At 36.4% G+C, this 27,432-nt stretch overlaps 1 long non-coding RNA gene across 1 annotated transcript; it reads right to left on the reverse strand.

Annotated features, from left to right (window-relative positions):
• Positions 1-1,122: 1,122 nt before the first annotated feature.
• Positions 1,123-27,432, reverse strand: LOC128778276 (uncharacterized). Its single transcript, XR_008423783.1, has 2 exons — positions 27,194-27,432; positions 1,123-1,697 (listed from the first exon to the last, which is right to left on the reverse strand). It is a non-coding gene; the product is annotated as an uncharacterized LOC128778276 (long non-coding RNA).

Raw genomic sequence — 27,432 nt, forward strand, 5'->3', positions numbered from 1 at the left:
TGGGCTGACAGACAAGACTAGTAGCTGTGCTTTGGAAATACATACTCCTTTTTTTGTGGGCATGGACCTCATACATACAGGCTTGAAGCCTGTACCTGTTGAGAGATGCTCCCAGCAAACAGATCTTTGCTATAGCCAATACCATGGAAAATACTTTAAGGAGTGTTGAGATTGTTTTTCACTGGTTTCTAGAAGCCATAGACTCCAGAATGATCAGTTAAAAGATAATTCATCCAAACCCTTCTCATTTATTAGATGAGAAAACTAAGGCCCTAAGAACTTCCCAGCACTGTGTGTATAGTTTGTCACAGATCTCAGTCTATAACTCAGGTAAGCTGACCCTTGCAGCTCCTTTACTCTAAATATCTAGTCTCCTAGAAGAGCAATGGCAGGTCATTGTCACATAGCTGAGAACCCATCAGTCACCAAGCCCTGTATATCATATCTCATTCTCCTAACAAATTAATGTGATGTAGGTACTATTGTTATCTTCATTATATATATATAAACTATATAAACTATATATATATATACTATATAAACTATATATATAACTATATAAACTATATAAAAGTATAACTATATAAACTATAAAAATATATATAATATAAACTATATATATAAAGTATATATAGTTTATATATATAATATAAACTATATTTATAAACTATATATAAACTATATATATATATATATATATATATATATATATATATATATATATATAAAACTAAGGATTAGAGAAGTTAACGATCCATGATCACAAAACCACAATGTGGCAGATCTGGGATTTGAGCTGGGACCCTTCCACTCCAGAGGCCTCACTCTTAGCCAATATAATATGGTTTATCATTCACTGTCACATATATTATGGCTTACCCATTACCCTTTTTTATTTAACAGAATCATGTACAAAAATAGTGTTTCCCCCCCTTCCTAAATATAAACATACAGTCTCAGATGCCAGAACCTGCTCTGCTCAGACATCTGTCTGTTGTGGATGTGCAAACATCTGTTTATAGACTGGCTCTTTCTAACTATCCTTGGCTATCAGTTTCTGGAACTAGCCACCTGTGGAATGAATCAAGAAAGGAGAAGTATAAAAACACATGTTTAAGAAACTGGGTTTCTAAATTTTATTTTGATTTCTAAAACAACCGATATTATCCGAGAATGACACCTGTCTCTTCTTTCATTGTAAGAAGATAACAGAGTGGCTTTAGAGCTGACTTGCATCTGTAGAATTCTTAGGTAGTCATCCCAATCTTCTGTAGTATAGAGAGAACTATACCAAAGTCAGCTTTGGGATAAAAGCTGAAGTCAGCTTTGGGATAAAACCAGGAACATGTACAATGTGCCTGCTGTTTCCTACAGGCTCTTCGGAGATGCAGAACATCTGATGAGCAGGAGAGGCCTCTGGTTGCAGACTTGGCCTGCTTCTTGGCACAGGATGGCATTTATTCAGCAAACATTTTGTGACTTCCTCCTGTGCACCAGGCATGTGCTAGGTGTCCTTCAGGAAATCATCATCTGGGAGATGAAGTGAATGAATAGAAGCCTGGAATACCATGCGATCATTTCTGCATGGGAACACCATGTAGGGTGCTAGGGAAACCCAGAGGAGGCACTTGGGAGTCCCCAGAAGAGTTATTCCAAGAAACGTCATGAACTGAAATGACGATGAAGCACCCATTTTCCTTTAGAAAAGCAGAATGGCAATACCATCGGGGATTTATTAGTTTTTATTCTTTGGAATAGACAGGGTCACATTTTGAACATGAACAGATGTTTGCATGCAGACCCTCTAAAGCACACTAGAGGAAAATTGGCAAGGCAGGTTTCTAAATCCATTCCCCTGGCCCCGTCACAATTAATAGAGTTCCCCTCTTTTGTTGCCCTGCCACTCTAAAGCAGTACAGAATCACCTCTGAATTGTTTCAGTGATGTGCAGTTTTGTTCCTGTGAGTACTCCATACTTTAGGTGCCAATTCACCTTTTTCTTCCATAAAGAAAATTCAGGGAAAAGAACAAGAGGAATGGTTGAACAATTGAAAATCTAGCATATTGAAAAGGTCATGCTACCTTAGCACACTATTTTAATTTCTAAATGTTTTAGGCATTGTAAGTCCTTTCTGACACTCCATTCTACTGACAAATTCTAAACAGGGGGTGGGAAAGGGCACAAGTGATTTCATCAGCTTGTAAAACATGATGATAAGAATAGGTAACAGTGCACAGTTAATCCATGCTTTCTGTAACATTTCATTTGGAGGCTTGTTTTGGACATGTCTTCCTGTGAGGAAGGTAACAGTTCTGCCCTAGTGGTGTTTACCATAGTGATATGATGGAAACTAGGCATCTTTCTAAGCTAACATTTTAACCTTCTCTTCTTGTTATATATTCTACTCATTCATTCTCATCCATCATGTATTTAGTGACTGATTTACTTTTGGGAAACTTTCAACTAGGACATTTGCCCAGAGTTTTCACTTTACAAAATGCTGGTGGCAGACACTTATTATCTTATCTAACCTCCTTCTCTCCCTGGCTCTCTCCCACGATAGAGGCTGAAAAGCCAACTGCTTGTCTAGCCTCCCTTGCAGATAGATGAAGCCCTGTCACCCAGTTCTAGAGACTATAAGATACAAGTGAAAGTCTGTTGAAAGAGTTCTGAGAAAAAGGGAATGGACAAAGTTCATGCATACTTCTTTTTGCCTGGAACTCTGGAATGATATCTAGAGATCCAGCTGCCATGTTATGATAATGAAGCAATTAGTTGACTTGCTAAGGAAGCTAGAACAGAAAGATAAAAGGATCTTGAGACATTGATGGCACGGAGCTGCTACACCTGCCTGCCTACCTGCAGATATGTCTTGTGATGAGAAAAAAAAATGAACTCCTATTTTTATTTTTCTGTTACTTGTAACTGAAAATATGTTATTCCTAACTGATAAAGTGCTTTTATAAACAATATCTCATTTGAGCTTCATGGCAAACCTGTCATAGATTGTCATTATTCCTATTTTACTGATGCAGAAAGAGACTGATAATGGAGTGTCACGTAAGAGCACACACCTAGAAAAAGGTGGGCCAGGACTTGAGTCCTGGAAATCCCAAACACTCTGTGCTTTTTCCACCATTCTCATGTCCCTGTCTGGAACTTATATGGGAAAGGAAGATGAGCCATTAAGATTTATTTGACCCATGTACTGAGTGACTTCAGATTCTTCTCTCCCTCCTCAGTGACCAAAGTATTAGTCAGTGCATCAAGCTTCTGCTTTCTCTATTTAAGTATCATGTTTGCATAATATTTTTCCTGCAAAGTTAGAACTGGGAATATGAAAAATGTCTCCGAATGCAGGAAACACCTGTGAAACTTTCTCATAACCAGAAAGATGGACAGTATTATGAATATACCTTTTGGAACTGAGGGCAGAGTTGTTCTTTTCTTTCTTTTTAACTTACAGGTGAACAGTCTCAAAATGAGCAATCAAACTTTCTGTAGTGCACACTATTGGTGGCTCGTCCACGATCGTTTTCCTTTCTCTTTGCTGGGGGATCATGGTGTTTGAGTGTCCATCCTTTTTCCAAGTGACTAAAGTCCTTTCCCCAGTTAGAGGGTTTCTGTCAGCCAATCATAGTAGCTCCTTTCCCCTTACTAGTGATTAGCCCAGGGTAAACATGTGACCTAGTAATAAAACATGAGAAAAGGTCTTCTAAGAAATATAGTTTCCTCTTCCTCTGGACATTATCAGCTTGGCTGCAACTCCTTTCTCATAACAAGACAAAGCTAGTTCACTATGGATGGCAGAGTGACAAAAGAGAAAGAACCTGGATCCATAATGATAGCGTTGAGTCACGGAAATTAATCCTGGAGCATCCCTACCTTTGGACTTTTTGTTGTGCCCCAGATAGTGTTTATTATTAGTAGTAGTATTTATTATTATTATTATTATTATTATTATTATTATTATTATTACTTAAGCAAAATTGAAGGCATAGTGACTGATTGTAAATCTTCCTGATCTGATCTCTGTGGAGATTTGGCCCCATGTAGAAACACTGCAAGGTAGCTGACACCTGGGACCACCTAGTCCCAGACAACATGGGGAGACGTTTTCTAGGCAAGTTCTGAAAATTTCCCTGCATACTGGTTCTTGCAGGTGGTCTGAACATTCATTACTGCTCTACACAATAATCATGGTGTGACCCCAGGCCGGAGGCATTCAGCAAAGACTATTGAAAAGCCAAATCTAATTAATGTGAACTGGGATTTCTCAAAATAGAATTGTTAATGCTGTTAACTGAAGTGAGTATGTTATAGGAAATGCCTCATGTTGTGAACCAATCCTCTAAACATTTATCTTTTTCAGAATGAACAGTTCTTTGGAGTTTTGCTCTCTGGGAAACAGTATGCTGTAGAATTTAAGAGTCTGGTTTCTGAGTGTAAGCTGCCAGAATTCAAATCCCATATGTGTCATTAACCAGATGTGTGGCATTGAGCAAGTTACAGTACTTCTCTACACCTCAGTTTTCTCATCTGTAAAATGAGCACAATCATAGCACTGACTTCATAGGATTTTTGTGATGGGCTATCATTTTACATCTTGTTAATAAGCTGTTAAGTAACTGTTAGCTCTTTTAATTATTTGTTGTCTCAATTGCAAGTATCCTGTCTTTCTTCCTTATCCTTTTGATTGAATTTGGGGGGGGTTCCATGATTATCTGGAAATTTTGTCTATAGTATGATTGCCTTGTATTTATCTACTTCATGACTGGAGAAAATAATATCTTGAAAACTAATTCTGTTATTTCCTTTTTTATAGTTAAGAGTTCCTACTAAACATGCTTTCAAAATCATACAATCCCTACCACTCATAACCTGGTGAACACATCCTGGCTTATCTTTTTTTATTTTTATTTTTTAATGTTTATTTAGTTTTGACAGAGAGAGAGAGGGACAGAGCACGAGCAGGGGAGGGGCAGAGAGAAGGAGACACAGAATCCGAAGCAGGCTCCGTGCTCCAAGCTTTCAGGACAGAGCCCAACGCGGGGCTCGAACTCACAAACCGTGAGATCATGACCTGAGCTGAAGTCAAACGCTCAACCGACTGAGCCACCCGGGGGCCCCTTTCCTGGCTTATCTTAATTTTGAAGGTTAAGTGGTATTGACTTAAGTAAATGACTCCAAGAAATTCCACCTCTTTGGCTCTCGTTTCTCAGTGACTCACTATTATTGCAGTAGCTATCATCCACCTGTATACAATAATTTAAAAATTTCCCTTCAAAGTGCAGCCAAGACCCTCACAAATGCTTTCTCGATGGGATGTCTTCCCTCAAGAGTCTAACATTCCATTCTTCTTTGCATATAATTTGGTTTTGCTCTTTTAAGAGAATTATCTCTAAATATCCTGCAAGAAAAGATTCTGGAAGGAACATTATGGTACCTAGCTTTTCTTTCTTAGCATTTTAACTGCAGAATTCTACAGCAGAAGAAATACTCTTGTTTGTTACAGCCACCTTATCTACAGAAAACAGTACTCATGCTCTCAGATAAGGCCACTGGATATATTGGTGTTTAAGTCATAATTATGATGTGAAGATTAATGTCTAACTTGCTTGCTGAGATATTTTCTTTTATACAGCTTCACTTTATTTTTTTAACAAGTTCTCAACCATAAATAAGCCTGTAATTACTGAAATCCTTTTCCTGCATAAAAACCCTTTATTTATTCTTTCAAAATTTCACTGCTTATTCTAGCAGGGGCACAAACAACAATGACAAGAACGTAGATTATTTTCCATAATTTCTGTAATTAATAAAAATGTAAATAGTGGCAAATTCATAATCATCTCTTCATTATGCGAGTACAGAAGGATGGCATAGACAAACACTACTTAAATAAAAGGCAAATGTTTTATTAAATCATTAGCTTCTACAAGAAACATCTTTTTCTAAATGTGAAAAGGAAAAATAAGAGCTGTGCTCTGTTGTGTTTAAATGTCATAAAGAAAAATCAGGGGCTGGTTGAAGAATGACTCCAAAAGAAATTCAAATTAGGAAGATACAGGCTGGTTACAAAAGGTAGAAATTCCACTCAGAATAAATGGCAAGACTGAGAAGGTAGAATGACATTAAAATCATGCAAAGATACATAAATAATAGTTCATGACAGGGGAAACAGACTCACAAATGTTGCAAATAATTTTATTTATTGAAGGGAAATAGGAAAAAATGGCCACGTGTTTCCCTATGAAAGATAGGGACAGGCTGAGAGAGCCAGAGAGGCTCAGTAGGTAACAATTAACATGAGATTATTGTCTTTGAGAAATTTAGAACATTAATTAAAGCCATCATCCTGGCAGGAAGAAAAACCGGCTATAGGGCCAGCTTTAACCACAGAATTCTGGAAGGAGGACAGCTCCAAGGCATTTGATCCTAGAGGAAGGAAGAGAATAAGATGATGATGATAAAGAAGGAAGAGAAAGAGGAGGAGAATAGTTACCTTATAGGGCAGCTAGTATGTAGCAGGTACCTTGCTCAGTGCTTATCTGTCATTTCATTTACTCCTCTGGATGATTCTTGGAGACTGTTGTTACAAATGTTTTACTATTGAGAAAACCAAGGTGAACAGACTTATACAAGATCGCTATTGGATTGTGACCTGTGGTTTGGTAATTCCTCTAACCTCTCTCACTTGGGACACTTCTGTGTCAAAGCTTCTCCATCCCTTCTTTCCACCTCACTTATAAATCTCCAACCTATGTATACCCTTCCCTATCCAACCAGAGTCAGTAAGGGGGATTTTAGAGCATACAGCAGACCTCTCTGGATGTAGAAGTTTATCTCTGCCTGCACGATAAGCAGATAGATCCTGATTCCTGTTGGAGCAATATTCATGCAAAATAATTGCATGTACTGAAGAGAACTGATATTATTCAGGGGCTGATCACCCAGTCTGTGGATTGAGACTTGATGATAAAACCTTGTCAACAATATTACTTTCAATTCACAGGGAACCTTTCATCTGAAAGGGCTTTGTAGTTAAGAGATGAGTGATTGCCCAGATTTATATCAAATTCTGTGTTGGAATTGAGAAATTACAGTTATGGATTTCCATATCATATTTTATGTGCAGTATATTTACAATTATTCCAATTTCCATCCTGTACCTTTTGAACTATAAGATAAAGTTTAAAGTGCTATAGTCATTCTTATAGTTGACAGTTTGGCAACATAGTTTTGCACTTTTTAAGTTTCCACAAATTAATGAAAATAATAACAACTAATGATTAGACAGCACTTGCGATTCACAGTTGTCTTTGCCAGACAGACGAGAATATTATTTCATTTCTTCAGATGAGAAAACTGAGGGGGAGGAGTTCAGTAATGTACCCAGGTTCACCCAGCTAGTAAGAGTTAAGGCTCGACCTTCCAGCTACACATCATCAGATTTTTCTCCTGCCCTGCACTGCCCATAGTTCCAAGTATATGATATATACCTTAGATTAGGACTTAACTCCTCAACTCAGCGAGGTTGCCTGGAAATAGATTGGTGTTCAAACTGCTTGTTTAATGACTAAATAAGTGAATAGGAAAGTATTTTTACTTAAATTGTTTTCATTCAGCTCATTTCCATATTTCATGTCAAAAGCACCTTCCTGTCATAAGTAGAAGCCTACCTGGATAGACAGAAAATGAGGTCCAGAGAGGTTAATTAAGTGCCGAGAGCCATATAAGTGATTTACTAGCAGAACAAGTCACACTGAGCCCCAATTCTATTTCCTCTGAGCCAATCTTTGCCTTCTCAGTGTAAAATGTCAGTCTCCTTCCAGCCCGCTCTGTGTTTCAATGCCTGCACTTCCCTGGTCATAAATGTTTTCTTTCTAGTATGCCGAGCCAAAACACATTTAATGGAAGAAAATGATATGAGCTATATAAAAAAAGATAGTGATTCCCATTTAGATCTCAACATCTCAATCTAACGCTATGCCATTGATAAGGACTGTTAATGATCAAGTTTCAGGCAAACAGCTCCATTTTAAACATTGCCCACATTAAAAAAAAAAAATGATTTTGGGGAAAAGAACCATATATAGAATTTTAAAAGAAAGCTAAACAATTTCATGTCATTGCATATAGATAGTGGCAACATACCTTTAAAAATAAGACATTATTTCATTTTGTATAAAAAATAGGGAAAAAAGGATAATAAGTATTGCTAGTTAAAAAAAAATCCAGCTCTGAGACGTAAAGATTCACATGTTAATGACAATAGGAAAAAAAATGCCTTTTCATAAGCAGGTAGTAAAATCTTAATGATACAAATTAATTTCTAAAAAAAAGAGAAGCTGGAAATTTATCTTAAAATTTTATTTAAAATAACACTTCACTTAAATAATGATGAAGCATAATAAATTTAGTGTTCCTTTTTTTCCCTTTTATTAGTGAATTAGAATCAGCACATTAAATAAAAATGGCAAGTCTCCCTCCTACGGCTTATTGATGGCTTTTGTGCCACTCTGATTTTCATTAACTGAAACTTCTGTAACAAATGCTATCCTGTCGTAAATGGAACTTTACTTTTTTAATCAAAGGAAAGCGATTTCATTTTCTACCTCGGAGAGAATCCAATGCAAAACAGAGCCAGCATAATTACATACATACTTTTATAACTTCAATATCATAATATTTTGATTTTGCTTTACATCACACACTTTCCCAGCTGGTGGGCAACTTCTGTTTTAGTTTTGTGGATTATATTAGTAATGGGGGAAAGAGATGCCATACACATTGTGAAACTAATGAGACCAACAGTCTGGTGTCATTTGAGGGTATGGTAATATGTCTGTTTGATGGTCTTTGACATGCTTTGTTAGAATGCTTTGTGCCCCAGGTGCATTGGCACTTACAATTATTTACAGCATGTAGGCGCTTAGGCAGCAGAATATAGTGCAAGGTAGGTAGCAGGAAAGGGGACAGACTTAGAAAGGACTAATGAGGAAGCTAAATACCAAGACAGGGGTGAAACTGGCTGACATGAACAGGGGTCCACACAGTCAGGACAAATTGGGGGAGCAAATGACAACAAAGTGGTAAGGCAGCAAGAGAATACCTGGAGAGCCAGGTCCCTCTGTTTCAGGGCCAAATAAGCAATTTCCTACCTCAGGAAATTGAGTCCATTGATCTCTGGGAGTTAATTCTTCAGCGCTTCTAAAACTTAATGTGCATATAGAATCCCCTAGAGATCTTTTAAAATGCAGATTCTGATTCAAGAGGTCTGAGATGAAGCCCACCAGCCTCCATTTCTAACAAGGGTCTAGCTGCTGCTGCTGCTCTGGGAGCCACATATTGTACAGCTGAGTGTTAAGCCAGCCCATAAACAGGCAAAGCAGACAAATGGAAAGCTGGTTCTGGTGAGGAGTATAGGACTGGGGAGCAAGTGTAGTTTCTAATGAAGACAATCTGCAAACTTAATGTGTTTCAGTTGAAAAAGCAAATTTTATTGATGGCTGCCTCTTATGGGTTGAATTGTCCCCCCAAAAGATATCATTGAAGTCCCTAACTCCCAGTACCTCAAAATGTAATATTTGGAAATAGAGTCTCTACAGAAGTAATCAAGTTAAAATGAGGTCATAATCCAATATGACTGGTGTCCTTATAAAAAGGGAAACTTTGGGGGCATCTAGGAGGTTCAGTCGGTTAAGCATCTGACTCTTGATTTTGGCTCAGGTCATGATCTCACAGTTTGTGAGTTTGAGCCCCACATTGGGCTCGTTGCTGACAGCACAGAGCCTGCTTGGGATTCTCTCTCTCTCTTCTCTCTCTGTTCCACCCCCTCCCCCCCCCATCTCTCTCTCTCAAAAATAGATAAGCATGTTTTTTTTTTTTTTAAAAAAAAAAAAAGGGAAAATTTGGTCACAAAGATAGCCACCCACAGAAGAAAGATGATGTGAAGGCACACAAAAGATGGCCATGTGACTGGAGTGGTGCATCTATAAGCCAAGGAACACCAAGGATTGCCTGCAAACACCAGAAGCTACAAAAGGCAAGGCAGGATTCTTCCCTAGAGCCATCAGGGAGCATGGCCCTGCCAATACCTTGATTTCTGATTTCTAGCCTTTGGAACAGAGGCCATACATTTCTGTTACTTTAAACCACCCAGTCTTTGGTACTTTGTTATGTCAGCCCTAGGAAACTAATATACTGTTTTTGTATATTATTTTGTATAATTTTTGTATAATTTTGAACAAAGGAAAGCTAGACCTAGAGAGATTTAGTTTAAGGGCACCTGGGTGGCTCAGTTGGTTAAGCGTCTGACTTCAACTCAGGTCATGATCTCATGATTCATGGGTTCGAGCCCCGTGTTGGGCTCTGTGCTGACAGCTCAGAGCCTGGAACCTGCTTCAGATTCTGTGTCTCCCTGTCTCTCTCTCTGCCCCTCCCCTGCTCATGCTCTGTCTCTCTCTCCCTGTCTCTCAAAAATAAATATTAAAACATTGTTTTTAATTTATAAGAAAGATTTAGTTTATTGCCCAAGGTATCTAACTACTTAATAGAAAGAAGCCTGGAAACCACATCACCTAGTTGTCAATGCCTTTCTGCTTCAGTAGGCTGCTTCCCAAGAGCACACACAAATGGACTTATCACTAAAGCAACATTTCCGTAACCTGTGTTCTCCAGAACTGTTTTCAAGGTTTTGTTAGCAAGTGATGCAAAAGGTACATCGTTAACTAAGTTTTAAAACTCTTCAAATCCACAAACACATTAACTTAATTAAAGATCTAGGTGAAACCTTTGGGGGGAAAAACACCCCTTTGGGGTATTTGAGAAACAGGAGTTAGTGACCACAGCTTTGTAAAAGCTTTGGGGGATAAAAAAACAAAACAAAACAAACAAACAAAAAACAACTTCCAAAAACATGTTAAATGTGCCGAACAGGCGGTTTCATAATTTTTTAGAGCATAGAATATTTTTTTTTCCACCATCCTACAGAATACCACTTTAGGATATACTAGATGAAAGGATAAAATTCATTGCAACTGAGAAAATTCATACCAACAAAGAAGCTACTTTAAAATTTAATTGCCTTTTCCTGTAAGTTATCCAGGAGACTACCTGTGTTTGTTGTCATTGCCTCAAGGCAGAAAAGATGATGCCCTCTGGGATGAATTTAAGAAGTGAATTTAAAGGTCTGTCCCAGAAATGAGGTAAAAGATCAGCCAGTGACAAGGGGCAAGATGGAATTGAGAAAAACTGATGGGGTTTGAGAGGAAATGAGAAATCAAATATTTAAGGCCTATGTATATGGCTATAGTCTTTCTTCAGAAAAATCCCAACGAGCATGAAGAAAAATTTTTGACACTTACAATGCTTTTGAAACACTGCTGAAGAAAAACCACTGCACAAGTATGCCATGGGTGATGCATTTTGGTGTTGTATTCTACATCTGGTGCACCTCCTAGGGCTACCATGAACATTTGGGCAGGTACAGTGGCACCATACCATTCACACTGTGGGTGTTACAGATTTGTGCACTGATTAGAACAATTCGGGCAGTAAAATTTCAACAAAATCAGTAGCATATTACAACATGTGCCAACAGATAGAAATGAAGTTTCCTGAGCAGAGGTACCATTTTCCAAACCACTCAGGAGTTCCAAGAGCTAGCGGCAGCCCTGGGACCCTCTCCCACCAGCTATAAGGCTCAGAACCCCATTTCAATCAGGAAAGTTGTGTAATGTCACCATCTGACATTGGGATGACAAAAGATTTCCATAAGAAAAATAATGTTGCTTTATCCAGTGTATTTTTACTTTGCGTGGAGACCTGGGGCTTATCCTCCCCACCCCTTATCCTGAGGAGCCAAGAATTTAACCAGACGTGAAGAATAAGTTTCCCATTATGGGACATTCATGAATTCTTCCAAAATGTTTATTTCTAGGTCTATTAATAAGAATCGCTGTGCTAGGAAATAGAAGCAGTTGATACACGGGCTTGAATTTTAAATGCCAGTTTCACATATAAGGAAACTACATTTTGAAACGTTAAAGGAAAGAATTTTAAAGAGATAAACCATATTATGCATTCAAAAGAGAAACTCTAAAATTAAGTCCATGCATTCCAGACATTATTTTAGTTTTTGGAGACGGCAGGAACAAAATAGGCGCAGCTCCACCTCCAGGGAGTTTATAGTCTAGTGGAAAAGACACACTACACAAATTGTTGCACAAATAATTATAGGGCTACAATTGTAAAAACCTTAAGAAGTAAAATTGCCAGCGCACCTGGCTGGCTCAGCCAGTTAAGCCTCTGACTCTTGAATTTGGCTCAGGTCATGATCTCTCTGTTGGATACCTGGAATGGAGCCCTTCATCAGGCTTGCACCAATAGCACGGAGCCTGCTTGGGATTCTCTCTCTCCCTCTCTCTCTGCCCCTCCTCCACTTGTTCTCTCTCTCTCTCTCTCTCTCTCTCTCTCTCTCTCTCTCTCTCAGAATAAAGAAACAAAAAGAAGTAAAATTACTAAGTGCTCTAAGAGCTTATGATAGCCCGTCTCAGTCAAGACCAGGGAAGCCCTTCCTGAAGGGCTTCTGTAAGCTGGCACCTGTAAGCTGAGATGTGAGGACTGAGTAGAAATTAAATAGAACGGGCAAGGGGAATGAGAGTTGCAGGTAGTGGAGATGCCCTCAGACAGGAAAGAGTTTGGGGTGTTTGAGAAACAGGAGTGAGTGGCCACAGCTTTGTAAGAAAAGAAGGATTGATTAGAGGAGAGCAGTGAGATTATGCAGGTCCTTCTAGGTTAGGCTACACATGTTAGTTTCTTTCACAAAAGCAGAAGACTTTGAAGCTTTTTAAGCAGTGGAGAAATACCAGTTTTTTAAAAAGCCTGCTCTGGCTGCTTTGTATGCAAAGATTGAAAGAGGAAAGGAAAGGAAAGAACAGAGAGACTAAGGGGCTATTGTATTTGTTGAAGTGGGAGATAGTAGTTGAGTCTTGAATAATGTCAGTAAGGACAGAAAACCATGGTCAGGTTAGAAATATATATTGGAGGTAAAATCTACCATAAATATAATTAGATAGAAAATGAGTTATTTGTGCTAGAAAAGGCAATTGAGTGAAAATGGATAATCCAAAAAGATGTGTGCATTTACACAGTTGTATGATGACATTTCACATTTTTATGGTATGTGGGCATTTACTAGCCATTTCCTTCAAGTCTGACTGCAAGCCAGACACCATTCTGAGCACTGAAGATACAGTTACACATGATATAGATAAAGTCCACGCCCTCATAAAGCTTGCCTTCTGGTGGTGGAGGCAATCAGTGGAGAAGTAAGCACACAAAGGCACTGTGTTAGGTGGTAATAGTTAAGGAAAGGAGAAAGATTAGGGAGAGGGAGAACAGTGCTGTTCTGGCTACTTTGCACAGCAGGGAAGGACTCTCTTGAGGAGGTAATGCTTGGCCAGAGATCTGACACCTGTGAGGGAATGAGGCATGCAAAAAGCTGGAGAGAGCATGGTGGGCGATGATGTTGAAGAATGTAGGTGAGGTTGTACAGGACCCGGATGTCAGGGAATTTGTGTTCTAGCTTCTTCGCTATGAAGTGGTTGTGGACTGGCTACGTTATTCCACCAAAGATCACCCGTCTCTCAGGCTGGTGTACCCTATAACAAACTCTATCTTTGTCCAGGATTGAGAATGGAGCAGCCCTTCTTGTTCTATCCCTTACCGGTCCCATCTCTCTACCCATATCTTTGTAATTAGTCCTCTATAAGTAAACCCTCCTCAAAATATGCTAATATGTGTATTCTGTTTCCTGTTAGAACTCCAACTGATAACAGTGTTCAATAAATGTTTAGACCGGGAATGAGATGCAATGATGGTGCAGATATACACATGGACTTTAATTTTTTTTTAATTTTTTTTAATGTTTATTTATTTTTGAGAGAGAGAGAGAGACAGAGCGTGAGTGGGGGAGGGGCAGAGAGAGAAAGAGACACAATCTGAAGCAGGCTCCAGGCTCTGAGCTGTGAGCACAGAGCCTGATATGGGGCTCAAACCCATGAGCCGTGAGATCATGACCTGAGCTGGAGTCGGATGCTCAACCGACTGAGCCACCCAGGCTCCCCTGGACTTTAATTTTTTATGGATAATCTACAAAGTGAGTTTATAGACATTGATTCAAAGTTGAATACACTTACAAGAAATAAATGCCAACCCATTTTGCCTTGGGTGTTTTAGTTTATTCTATTAACTTTAATTTAGAAAAACATACATAAGACAACCTTAGATTTCACAATAAAAACTATTTAAATTTTGCTTTAGTTCCTGATTTGAAACATTGAATACCTAGTCATTTTCATTTCTACTTTAAAATTTTAGGCTTTTCCTCAAGTCTCATTCCATGTAAGAATTGTTTCTTTACATTAGAAAAGTTGCTTAATTTTATTAACCAATAGGCAAAGAAAGGCATACATCAAAATAATAAAATTGGTCAAAATGTTTTAAAATTGTAATTTTTATTATTATTTGGTGATGGTACAGGGAAACAAGAAAACTCATACTATGCTGGTGCTGGAATACTTTGACAAAACATTTCTAGAGGATGTGACAGTCAAAAGCCTTCAGTTAAGTCAGGGGAGCCTGGGTGGCTCACTTGGTTAAGTGACTTCGGCTCAGGGCATGATCTCACTGTTCGCAGGTTCAAGCACCACATTGGGCGTCATGCTGTCAGCACAGAGTCTGCTTAGGATTCTCTCTCTCAAAACAAATAAACTTAAAAAAAAAAGGCTTCAGTTAAATTGAACCCAAAACTTTACTACTAGGAATCTAATAGTAGGAAATAATCTGATACTTTGCCCCCCAACCCCACTCCCCCACAAAAAAAAAAAGAGAACATAAATGTCTGGTAATACTGGAAACAAGTTAAATAGATTATGGTACATGCATATGATGACTACTATGCATCAGTTAAAGGGAAAAGAATAGTCAAAAGGATAGTCTCAATCCTGGCTCTGCATTGAGATCAGCTGTTAAAACTTTTTCAAAATACTTATGCCTAGGTCTCTCCAATGAGAGTCAAATCAGTAGCCAGGAGTAATATCCAGGTTTCTGTATTTTTTTTAAAAATGCACACAGGTGATTATATGGAGAATTTAAAACCATTAAATACAGGACAATGTATAACAAGATGGGAACATGGTAGGAGCAGAATGCTGGTTATAATACATTAAAACCTATTGAAATATAGACTCAGAAAATAAATGGTAAGAATAGGGCCAAACTCATGGGTTTTTATCTCTGGGTAGTAGGATCATGAATTACTTTTCTTTTTTACTCCATGTACTTTCTAAGATTTCTAGAATAAAAATGTATTTATTTTAATTTTTAGTAAACAATAAAATGCATGTCTTCCTAGGTCATTTTGTCTTTTATGCTTCCTCAAGACCTTTTTTCACTGGCCTTATTCCTATCTTTATATTCAGTTTTCATTATTTATTTTTAACTAGTTGTTAAAAACTCCCACTAATTTTAGTGGTGTTTAAACCCTAATTCCCGGGGCGCCTGGGTGGCGCAGTCGGTTAAGCGTCCGACTTCAGCCAGGTCACGATCTTGGCGGTCCGTGAGTTCGAGCCCCGCGTCAGGCTCTGGGCTGATGGCTCGGAGTCTGGAGCCTGTTTCCGATTCTGTGTCTCCCTCTCTCTCTCTGCCCCTCCCCCGTTCATGCTCTGTCTCTCTCTGTCCCAAAAATAAATAAAAAACGTTGAAAAAAAAAAAATTTAAACCCTAATTCCCAAATCTAACAATATATTTGTTTTGTACCAAAGCAAACACTTTGACCTACAGGGGACACTGTAAAGTTATATCTGCTGTGCCCTCTTCAGTAGTAGCACAAATGTGATTGAAGAAGAAATACTTCAGTTTTTTTTTAAGAACATGGTGTTTCCCAGGGAAATAGCTGCCACTTCCTTAAATACAATTTAAGAGACACAATAAAAAACAAAGGAAATGTAATCACTGTAAATGTTAAAAAGTATTTTCCTATAACATGCTATTACCTTACAACCTGCCTTTCCTATGAAAGAAATAATTAATTTTATCTAGATAATGCTGTTTATCATTTTGGATTTTATACAAAGGAAAATAACCTGTTTTTGTTATTCCTTTAATTGGAAAGTGCTTCTACTTAGGTCTCCCTATTAGTCTCATTTAAATAAACTTTTATGGAATACGCACAGAAATAACATGTAAAAATTATAAATGTCTGGCTTGATTAACTTCCATAGTATGAACACACTCTTGTAATTAAGAAACAAAACCTTCTCTGCACAACAGAAACAACCTTTGTGCTCCCTTCCAGATACTAGCCCTTTAGCACCCCAAAGATACCCACTATTCAGAATTGTGATACCACAGATTAGTCTTGTTTTCGAATTTTATATAAATAGTACTAGATAGTGGTTACTTTCTTGTGTGTTTTCTCCTTAGCATTATGCTTGTGGGATTAATCTATGTTGTTAAATATAACATCAAGTGTTCTTTTTTATTGCGACATAGTACTTCTCTATGTACATATACTACAATGTATTTATCCATTCTACTGTTGATGGACATTTGGGTTATCTCAGGTTTGGACGATTATGAATAATGCTGCTAGTAATGTTTTTGACTATGTTTTTATCATACATATTTATGCATTTCTGTTAGGCACCTATCTAGGAATTGAATCTGAGTCAGGATATGAAATTTTTCAGGTTTAGTATATGCTGCAAAACAGTTTTCCATATTTACATAACCACTTTTGTGAATTACCTGTTTCAGCTTTTGTCCAGTTTTTAAATTTGTTTGTCTGTATTTTGAAATGTAGGACTTGTGTGTGTGTGTGTGTGTGTGTGTGTGTGTGTGTATCCTCTTACAAATCATTCTTTGTTTTTATGTACTGCAAATATATTGTCCCACTCTGTGAGCTTATTTATTCTATTAATGGTTTCCTTTGATGAACTTAATTTTATGTTAATGTAGTCAAGTTTACCAATCTTTTCTTTTATAGACTGTACTTTCTTCTGTCCTTTTTAAGAAGTCTTTGCCTCCCTCAAAGTCATAAAAGTATTTTTTAATTTTTTTTAACGTTTATTTATTTTTGAGACAGAGAGAGACAGAACATGAACAGGGGAGGGGCAGAGAGAGAGGGAGACACAGAATCTGAAACAGGCTCCAGACTCTGAGCTGTCAGCACAGAGCCCGACGCGGGGCTCGAACTCACGGACTGTGAGATCATGACCTGAGCCGAAGTCGGACGCTTAACTGACCAAGCCACCCAGGCGCCCCATAAAAGTATTTTTTAATATTATTATCCTAAAACTTCTTTTTTTTACCTTTATCATTTAGACCAATAACCCATCTCGAGTTTGTTATCTGTAAGATGTGAGGCGGAGGTAAAGACTCCTTTCCTCAGACCTATCCATTGACTCACCACTATTTATTGAAAAGATTATATCCCCCCATTGCTGCATGTTGACAACTTTGTAATAAATTAAATGTCCACATATTTACCTATTTGTCTATCTTTGCATCAGTATCACACTGTCCTAATTACTATCCTGACATTTGCTCACATAAGTCCTCCAATTTTGGCCTTCCTCAACATTGTCATGGCTACTGTAGGCCCTTTATATTTCCACCTATATTTTTGAATATGTTTGCTAATTTTCACCCCCCAAAAACATCACCAAAAAAAAAGACTGGGGTTGGGATTACATTGAATCTGAAGACAAGATGGGGAATGTTTACAATATTGTAGCTTTTTATTATTATTATTATTTAAATTCAAGTTAGTCAACATATAGTGTATTGGTTTTAGGAGTAGAATGCCCATCACCCATTTGGCCCATCCCCCCAACCATCTCTCCTCAAGCAACCCTCAGTTCTTGTATTTAAGAATCTCTTATGGTTTGCTTCCCTGTTTTTGTCTTATTTTACTTTTCCTTCCTTTTCCCTATATTTATCTGTTTTGTTTCTTAAATTCTGCATATGAGTGAAATCATGTATTTGTCTTTCTCTGACTGACTTATATAGCTTAGCATAATATACTCTTGTTCCATCCATGTTACTGCAAACGGCAATAATTCATTTTTTGATTGCCAAGTAATATTCCATTATGTGTGTGTGTGTGTGTGTGTGTGTGTGTGTGTGTGTGTGTGTGTGTGTAGAGAGAGAGAGAGAGAGAGAGAGAGAGAGAGAGAGAGAGTGTCGATAGACATTTGGACTCTTTGCATGATTTGCCTATTGTTCCATTGTTCATAGTGCTGCTACAAACATTGGGGTGCATGTGCCCCTTAGAAACAGCCCTCCTGTGTCCTTTGGATAAATACCTAGTAGTGCAATTCCTGGGTTGTAGGGTAGTTCTATTTTTAGCTTTTTGAAGAACATCCATACTTTTCTCCAGCGTGGTTGCACCAGTTTGCATCCCCACCAACAGGACAAAAGGGTTCCCCTTTCTCTGCATCCTTGCCAACATCTGATGTTTACTGAGTTGTTGATTTTAGCTACCCTGACTGGTGTGAGGTGGTATCTCATTGTGGTTTTGATTTGTATTTCCCTGATGATGAGTGATGTTGAGCATCTTTTCATGTATCTGTTAGCCATCTGGATGTCTTCTTTGGAAAAATATCTATTCATGTCTTCGCCCACAGGATTACTTGTTTTTTGGGTGTTGAGTTTGGTAAGTTCTTTATAGATTTTGGATACTAGCCCTTTATCTGATATGTTGCTTGCAAATATTTTCTCCCATTCCGTCAGTTGACTTTTAGTTTTGCTGATTATTTCCTTTGCTGTGCAGAAGCTTTTTATCTTGATCAGGTCCCAATAATTCAATTTTGCTTTTTTTCCCTTGCCTTCCAAGACATGTCAAGTAAGAAGTTGCTGTGGCCAAGGTCAAATAGGTTGCTGCCCATGTTCACCTCTAAGAGTTTGATGGTTTCCTGTCTCACATTTAAGTCTGTCATCCATTTTGAATTTATTTTTGTGCATGGTGTAAGAAAGTGGTCTGGTTTCATTTTTTGCATGTTGCTGTCCAGTTCTCCAAGCACCATTTGCTAAGGTCTTTGTTCCTTTGGATACTTTTTCCTGCTTTGTTGAAGATTAGTTTGGTCATACATTTGTGGGTCCTTTCTGGGCTCTCTTATTCTGTTCCATTGATCTATGTGTCTGTTTTTCTGCTGGTACCATACTGTCTTGATGATTACAGCTTTGTAATACACCTTGAAGTCCAGAATGGTGATGCCTCCAGCTTTGGTTTTCTTTTTCAACATTACTTTGGCTATTCGGGATCTTTTCTGAATTGTTTGTTCTAGCTCTGTGAAGAATGCTGGTGTTGTTTGGATAGAGACTGAATTAAATATGTAGATTGATTTGGGCAGTAGTGACATTTTAACAATATTTGTTCTTCCAATCCATGAGTATGGGATGTTTTTCGATTTCTCTGTGTGTCTTTAATTTCTTTCATAAGCTTTCTGTAGTCTTCAGCGTACAGATCTTTTACCTTTTTGTTACATTTATTCCTAGGTATCTTATGGTTTTTGGCACAATTGTAAATGGGATCGATTCCTTGATTTCTTTTCCTGCTGCTTCATTCTTGGTATATAGAAATGCAACTGATTTCTGTACATTGATTTTTATATCCTGAGACTTTGCTGAATTCATGTATCATTGCTAGCAGTTTTGGGGTTTTCCACATAGAGTAACATGTCATCTGCAAAGAGTGAAAGTTTGCCTTCTTCCTTGCTAATATGTTTGCGTTTTATTCCATTTTATTGTCTGATTGCTGAGGCTAGGATTTCTAGTACTATGTTGAATAACAGTGGTGAGAGTGGACATTCCTATCATGTTCCTGACCTTAGGAGGAAAGCTCTCAGTTTATATAAATATATATTTATAATATATAATATATAATATATATATAACATATAAATATATATAATATAGAATATATTAATATATAAATAATATATAATATAATATATAATATATATTTATATATCTTATATTTATATAAATATAAATATTGTGACTTCTAATGCTTGAATGTGATAAATCCCTACTTTTATTTACATCATAATTTATTTTTCCTAAATAATGTTTTATTGTGTGTGTGTGTAGGAGTACATCTGTCATTAGATTTAGTTTAAGGTATTAGAATTTTATGCCCCTTGAAATATTATTTAAAATTTTATTTTCTAAATCCTTGCCACTTATATCTAGAAATATAAAATGGTTTCTGTATACTGCTTTTGTATTAATAAACTGCTATTTTCACTTATTAATTCTAATAGTGTAGAATTACACTATCCTTTGCTTATTTTTCTTGACTTGTTGCCCAAGTTAGGACCTTTAAGATAATGATGAATAGAAGTATTGGTAGTAGATGTCCTTGTCTCATTCCTAACCTCAGGGAAATGATTTTAGTCTCTCACTATTTAGTATGATGCTATCTGTAGGCTTTTTTGGTAGATAGACTTTGTCTGATTAAGGAAGTTTCTTTCTAATCCTATTTTGGTGAGTTTTCATTGGGTATTGAATTTCATCAAATGTGTTTAATTCATTTACTGAATTAATCATATATTTTTTTTCCTTTGTTCTCTTAATGTAATGAATTATAGTGATGGGTTCTTGAATAAGTAAACCAAACTTACATTCTTAGTCATACTGTTTGGCTCCTTTTATGTATCACTGGATTTGGTATGTTAGCATTTGTGTAGGATTATTTGGTATCTATGTTCATAAAAGAGATTGAAGTAATTTTTCTTTTTTGTGATAGTCATATAGGAATTTGCTCTCAAGATGTTGCTGGCCTCAAAAATAAGCTGACTTTTTTCCTGTTCTCTGTAAGGGTTTATGTAAGATTAATATTATTTTGTCCTTTAATGTTTATAAGAATTCATTAGTGGAGCTATCTGTGACTGGAGTTTTCTAGGGGATGGTTTTTCAATAAAAATTTGGCTACTTAAATCAGATATAAGAATACTCAAATTCAAATTTTTCTTACAATATTTTTGGAAAAGTTGGGCTTTTCTATCAATTTTCCCATTTTATTGTTTTTCAATTTACTGGCAAAAAGTTTTTTTTTGGCAAAAAGTTATTAATACTATCCTCTAATGTGTTTGTAACAAATGAATAATCTGTAGTGATTTCACCTTTTCCACAAGTGGTATTGGAAATTCTTCTCTCTGCATCATTCTCTCTCATAATTCTTGCTAGGAGTTTATCTTTCTCATTAAATCTTTCTAAAAGACCAACTTTTACATTTATTTATTCTCATTATTGCATTTGTTGCTATTCTTTTTTTTTGCATTTTTATATATTATTTCTTCCTTCTACTTTTTGGGGTTCTACTAGGTGTTTTCTTTTTCTTTACCTTTTGAAAAATTTACATCATTGATTTTCAGTTTTTCCGTCATTGCAATATATGCACAAAAAACTATAAATTTACCTTTAAACATAAGTTTTAGCTGCATTCTACAAGATTTGTTAATTTCTATTTTTATTATATTTCAGTCCAAAATATTTTTAAATTTTTATTGTCATCTCATCCTTAACCAATGGATTATATGTATTTCTGGGTATTTGGTGACTTTCTATTTTTGGATAAATTCTTTAGCTTAATATCACTGTAGTGAGAGAATACGCTCACTATTATCTCCTTTGAAATTTGTAGAGGCATACTTTATGGTCCAGTGTAGCTCATTTTGTAAATAATTCAAAATCACTAGAACATAATTTATATTCCGCAGTTTTAGAGTAGAGTTTCCTAGATATATCCATAAGTTCTATTTTGTAAGTCATGTTGTTAAATTGTCTGTATTCTTGCTAACTTTTGTATGCTTCTTCAATCTGTTACTGAGAGATGTGTGATAAAATCTCCCTCTGTGGTTGTGAGTTTGTCATTTCTCCTTTTATATATGTTAATTTTTGTTTTTTAAGTTTCAAAGCTGTGCTAATGCGTGCTTACAAATTAATACTTGTATGTGAGATACCGAAATCATCAACTATAATTTTTGAATCATCTATTTTTTTCTTTCAGAATATATCCTTCATGTATTATGAGCCCCCATTATTAGGTGTATATACACATATAGTTTTTAAATCTTCCTGAAATACTGCTCTCTTGTCTGTATAATGTCTCCTTTGTCTCCAGTATTGTTCCTGTTTTAAACTCTATTTTGTCTGATGTTAATATTGTTACTTCAGCTTTCTTCTGATTACTTTTGTGTGGTTCTCTTGTATCTACTATTTGATGAAGTCATTCCATTGTCTTTTGATGTCCTGTATGTCTATTGTAGAATCAGGCTGAAATCTTTGTCTCCCCTTTCTAGGTGTCTTTTTTCCATAGCTATTTTAAATTCTCTTTATCATTGGTTTTCAACAGTCATACAATTATGTGCCTAGGTGTGCTTTGCTTTGCATTTATCCTGTATTTTTTTATGTGTGTGTTTGTTTGTTTTTTGTTTTGTTTTGTTTTTGTAGCACCTGCTGAATCTGTTGCTTCATACTTTCACCATTTTTTTAAAAATTCATGGTCATTCATTTTTCATTTATTCTTTTGCTTCATTCTCTCCTGCCAAACTGTTTAACAGAGTGATGATACCATTTAGTGTTCACACCAGCAATGTATGAATGATCCAATCTCTGTATCCTTACCAATATTTATGTGTTGTCAGTATATTTTTGTTTTAGTCATTTCAATAAGTGTGCAATGATATCCTGTGATTATAATTTGCATTTCCATAATGGCTAATGTTGACAAATTTTAGGTGTTTATTCTCCATTCTGTATCTTTTTTGGTGAAATATCTCTTCATATCATTTATGATTTCTATGTCTTCTTGGTAGATTGACCTTTGTAATCATTATACATTATCCCTCTCTGTCTCTATTATTGTTCTTTACTCTGAAGTCCATTTTACCTGATATTAACTCAGCTATTCCTGTTTTCTTTTGATTAATGTTTGCATGATATATCTTTTATCCTTTTATTTTTAACCTGCCTATATTACTATATTTGAAGTGAGTTTCTGGTAGATAATATATAATAAGTCATGTTTTTTGATCTACTCTCACAATCTGTCTTTACTGGGTGTATCCACACCATTTATATTTAATGTAATCTTTGATACATGAGAGGTGAGGTTTACAATTTTGTTTTTTGTTTTCTATATGTTCACTCTGTTTTTTGTTTTTCTTTTTTCTGTCTCCTTGTGAGTTACTTGAGCATTTTTTAGAGCTTCATTTTGATTTCTCTGAAGTATTTTTAGTGTATCTCTATAGCTCTTTTAGTGGTTGTCTAAGTATTAAATTACATATACATAACTTATCCCAGTCCTCTGGTGTTGTTCCTTGGAGCCCAAGGACCCTAGGTGATCTGCCTGCTCTTTTTCACCTTTTAGAGTCTTCTTATGTTTATTTCATGTTTAAAGCCCAGAGTTTTTAATTGTACTTAGTGAAAAATATGTTTATACTCCCAGAAGTGAGAGTCCAGTTCTGAGAGTTTTCACAAACATGTACAATCATGTAACCACCACTGTGTCTACATTTAGCTCAGTCCCACCATCCCTCCATGTTCCCCAAAGCCCCTTTTTGTCTTTCCTTTTCTTTATGACAACTGGTCTTATTTCTGTCCCTATAGTTTTACCTTTTTCAGAAAGTCGTATAAATAGAATCACACAGCATGTAGCCTTTTGACACTGGCTTCTTTAACTCAGCATGATGCATTGAGAGTCAGCCATGTTGTATGTATGAGTAGATGGTTCTTTCCTGTTGCTGGTTAGTATCCTATTGCACTATAGTTTATATAGCCATTCTGCAGTTGAAGGATATTTGGTTGTTTTTAGTTTTTGGTGGTTACAAATAAAGCCACTATAAACTTTCATTTGTCTTGAGAAAATAAATAGGGGTAGGGTTGCTAAGTCTTATTTTAAGTGTATATATAATTTTACAAGACATTGCAAACCTTTATTTCTTCAAGTGGCTGTACCACTTTTTGTCCCCACCAGCAATATATGAATATTAGTAGTTTCACACATCCTTGGAAGTATTTGGTTTTGTCTTTTTTTTTTGTCATTATAACTAGAGTGGGTTCTCCTTGTGATTTTATTTGCCTAATAACTAATGATGTTACGTATTTTCTGTGTGTTTAGTTGTCATATATATATATATATATATATATATAGCCATTGGTTAAGTCTCCTTTAAAATCTAATGCCCCCTTTTTTTCATTAGAGAGAAAGCATGAGCAGGGGAGAGGGGCAGAGGAAAAGAGAGAATCCCAGGCAGGCTCCATGCTCACCACAGAGCCTGATGCAGGGCTCAATCCCATGACCCTGGGATCATGACCTGAGAAATCAAGAGTTGGATACTCAACTTCCTGAGCCATCCAGATGTGCCTTATGCCCATTTTTTTCATTGGAAAGTTTGTTTTCTTATTACTGAGTTTTGGAAGTTTTTTACATATTCTAGCTAAAAGTTGTTGTTTTTTTTTTTTTGTTTTTTTTTTTTTGTTTTTTTTTTTTACCATTTGATTTAAAAATATTTTCCCTCATAGTGTAGCTTCTCTTTTCATTCTATTAACTGCATCTTTCAAAGAACAGGAAGTCTCAATTTTGAGCAAGTCTAATATATCAACTTATTCTTTGATGGATTGTGCTTTTGATATCATAGTTAAGTAATATTTGCCTAACTTAAGCTCACAAAGACTTTCTTCTATTTTCTTTCTTGATAATTTTAAAATTAAATTCCAGACATTGTTTTTGAAAGATTGTAGAGATAAGTTGAGGCTCTAGATGATGTCAGCTTCTGCCTGGAGAGAATATACTTCAGCTTCTGTTAGGCAATTAGGTTAGAGGCAGATCATAATGTAATTAGGGATTTAGATGACTCAAATCTTGGTTTTAGTTTTTGTGAGAGCAGGTATATTTCTTGTTTGCCCCCAAAGTTGAAGTCTTCATGGGGGGGGGGGGGCATTAAAAGTCTAAAGTTTTTATCAGCTGTCCTCATTGGTGGGTCTTAAGTCCAAATTTTTGTCTCATCAGCCTTGTGAGCCTTCCAGAAGCTATACTTAGCTTCTCTTGATTTTAGCCATTGCTTCTAAATCAGCAAATGGCTCTGGAGAAATGTTCAGCTAAATGTCAGGCTCTTTCTGTGCTTCTCTCCTCTTATCCACTGTAGCCCCCTCAAGCACAGAGAGAAAGTTTTTGGAAGTTCTTGGATGCCTTAAAACATTTTCTTTATTCAGCTTTCATAATTTTAATCAATGGGAGGGTTGTTGTGATATGAGATAGTCTGACATATCCAGCCTATCAGTTTTTTGACATTGACTATTCTAGAACCATATTATTAAGTCAGAGTCCCAAAGATTTTTTTTTTTTGAACAATTAGGCTATATTGGGAGCTCAGACATTATAAACCTATAGGTTCACTTAGGCGCAGGAAATGACTGCATTTCCCTGCAGAAGCTGAGGTGAAGAAGAGTGATTCTCTCTCTGATATTTCTGGGAGAATGTGTTTTACCAACTTGGAATGAGAGAAGCTGATACTTAACCACCTGCACCACTTTCATGTAACAACTTTCTTTGCCTAAGTAGCATCAAATATTTAATTATTTTCTCCTTCAGTCATTTATGTGTTTATCTCCCCCTCACCCCCACTTATGCCCTCAAAAGGGTACCACTAGCAAACAAATGTGTCAAGTAATATCTAGCATTCCATCCAGGACTTAATAGTGTGGTTCCCTAGGATGATCCAGGATGAAGGAATTTGTCTTCAAAGTGTCAGACAAGATAGAGAAAGTTTCCACAGTCAACATTAAATCTTTGATAGCAGCTCAAAAATAATTGAAATAAGAAACACCAGATATGAATGCACATGCACCAGCTTTCAAAATCGAAAGTAAAATCCTTCTAAGAATCCTGAATGGAGATGTTGTCAGGGCTGCACTGACAGTTGGACCAACTCCAGTGAGATGATAAGTAAAGTGAGTGAAGGGAAGTTTTACAGAAGATACAGAAATAGGAAAAGAGAAGAAGGTAGAAAAGGGGAGCTCTTAAAGGTAAAAGAAATGTTTAGGTTATAAGAAGAAATGAAGGATTTAGCTTAATAAGGAACAGCTTGACTAAGAGAAATGACTACAACCAATTCACAAAGTATGAGCTTTCTAAACTGACTATCTTTAAAAGATGAGGAACAAAGACGTCAGTGGCCATTTGCTCCATATACAGAGACAGTCTGTGGGATTAAGTGACCAAAGGAGAGTGTTAGAATTCCAGCTAATTCATGGAGTAGCCTTGGAAAGTTTGCTTATTTTCTCTAGGCTTCTGCAAAATGGCAGGTTTTTAATGATATCATCTTTTAGGATCTTAAAGGTTTGTATGGCTGTAACTCAACTTTAAATATTGATATGAGGAAGTATTGGACCTATAATATATTTTCCTTGACATTTTGCATTCAGTAAAATCTACTCTGATGGGATTTAGGCTGCTTTTTTTCTCACAGGAACATGAATTGTACAACAATTCTTTCTTTCTCTCATCAATCCTTTAATATATACAAATCAAACTGTAAATACAAATATATACAATTTGCAGAGAACCTGGATTCATAAGCCTGATTGCCCTTGGAAGTCATTACTTCAGACTCATACTGAGCTAAGTTTTGTGAATAATTTTACCCCCTGTGTAGTCCTTTTTGGACGAGTGGTGTATTTACCTCACTCAAGAAGAAAAGAGACTTTGTCACCAAATATTTATGGAGAAACTAAAATTTCACATCAGCAGTTTAAAAAAAAACACAGTGTTAACTCTGTCCTTTACCTGGTGTCACTCATTTTTCATTGTTCTATGTCTGGTTTTAAAACAAAAATCTAAACACTGAAGTTATGACAACTCAAAAGCAACCTACGAAACTGATCCTGGAAATTTATATTCCTTTCAGAGATATTATGGTGGTTATTTTTATTTTTAAAGTCCTACTGCCTTACTTAAAAGACAGCTAACATTAGGTACTTACCTGAAATAATCTTCAACTCTCACAAACACTATTTAGTGACAGTTGGAGGAGGCAGGGGTCTTTGAAGGCAACATAGGTCGATGCTACTATCACACAGGAAAGGGATCAGAATTCACCCCACATGTAAGTCACTTACCCAAGAGGACAGTCTTGTTACCAGCAGAGTCCTGTTCTCCTGGCTCCCTGTTAGCTGTTCTTTGAGTCTAACAGGTTGATCAAGTGTCTATTTAAGTGAAAACCATTTTACCAGATGTATAGACAGAGTTACAAAGCAAAGAAAACATAGTTCTTGTCCTCAAAATTAAAGGCTTCAGGACTTCCAAGTTCATGTGAGTCTTATTCATTGGTGTAGCTCAGTATCTGGCTTAGTGCCTG

Source organism: Panthera pardus, unplaced genomic scaffold (genome assembly GCF_024362965.1).
Source record: "Panthera pardus isolate Hobbes unplaced genomic scaffold, ASM2436296v1 HiC_scaffold_2, whole genome shotgun sequence".
In the NCBI taxonomy this organism is placed as follows: Eukaryota; Metazoa; Chordata; class Mammalia; order Carnivora; family Felidae; genus Panthera; species Panthera pardus.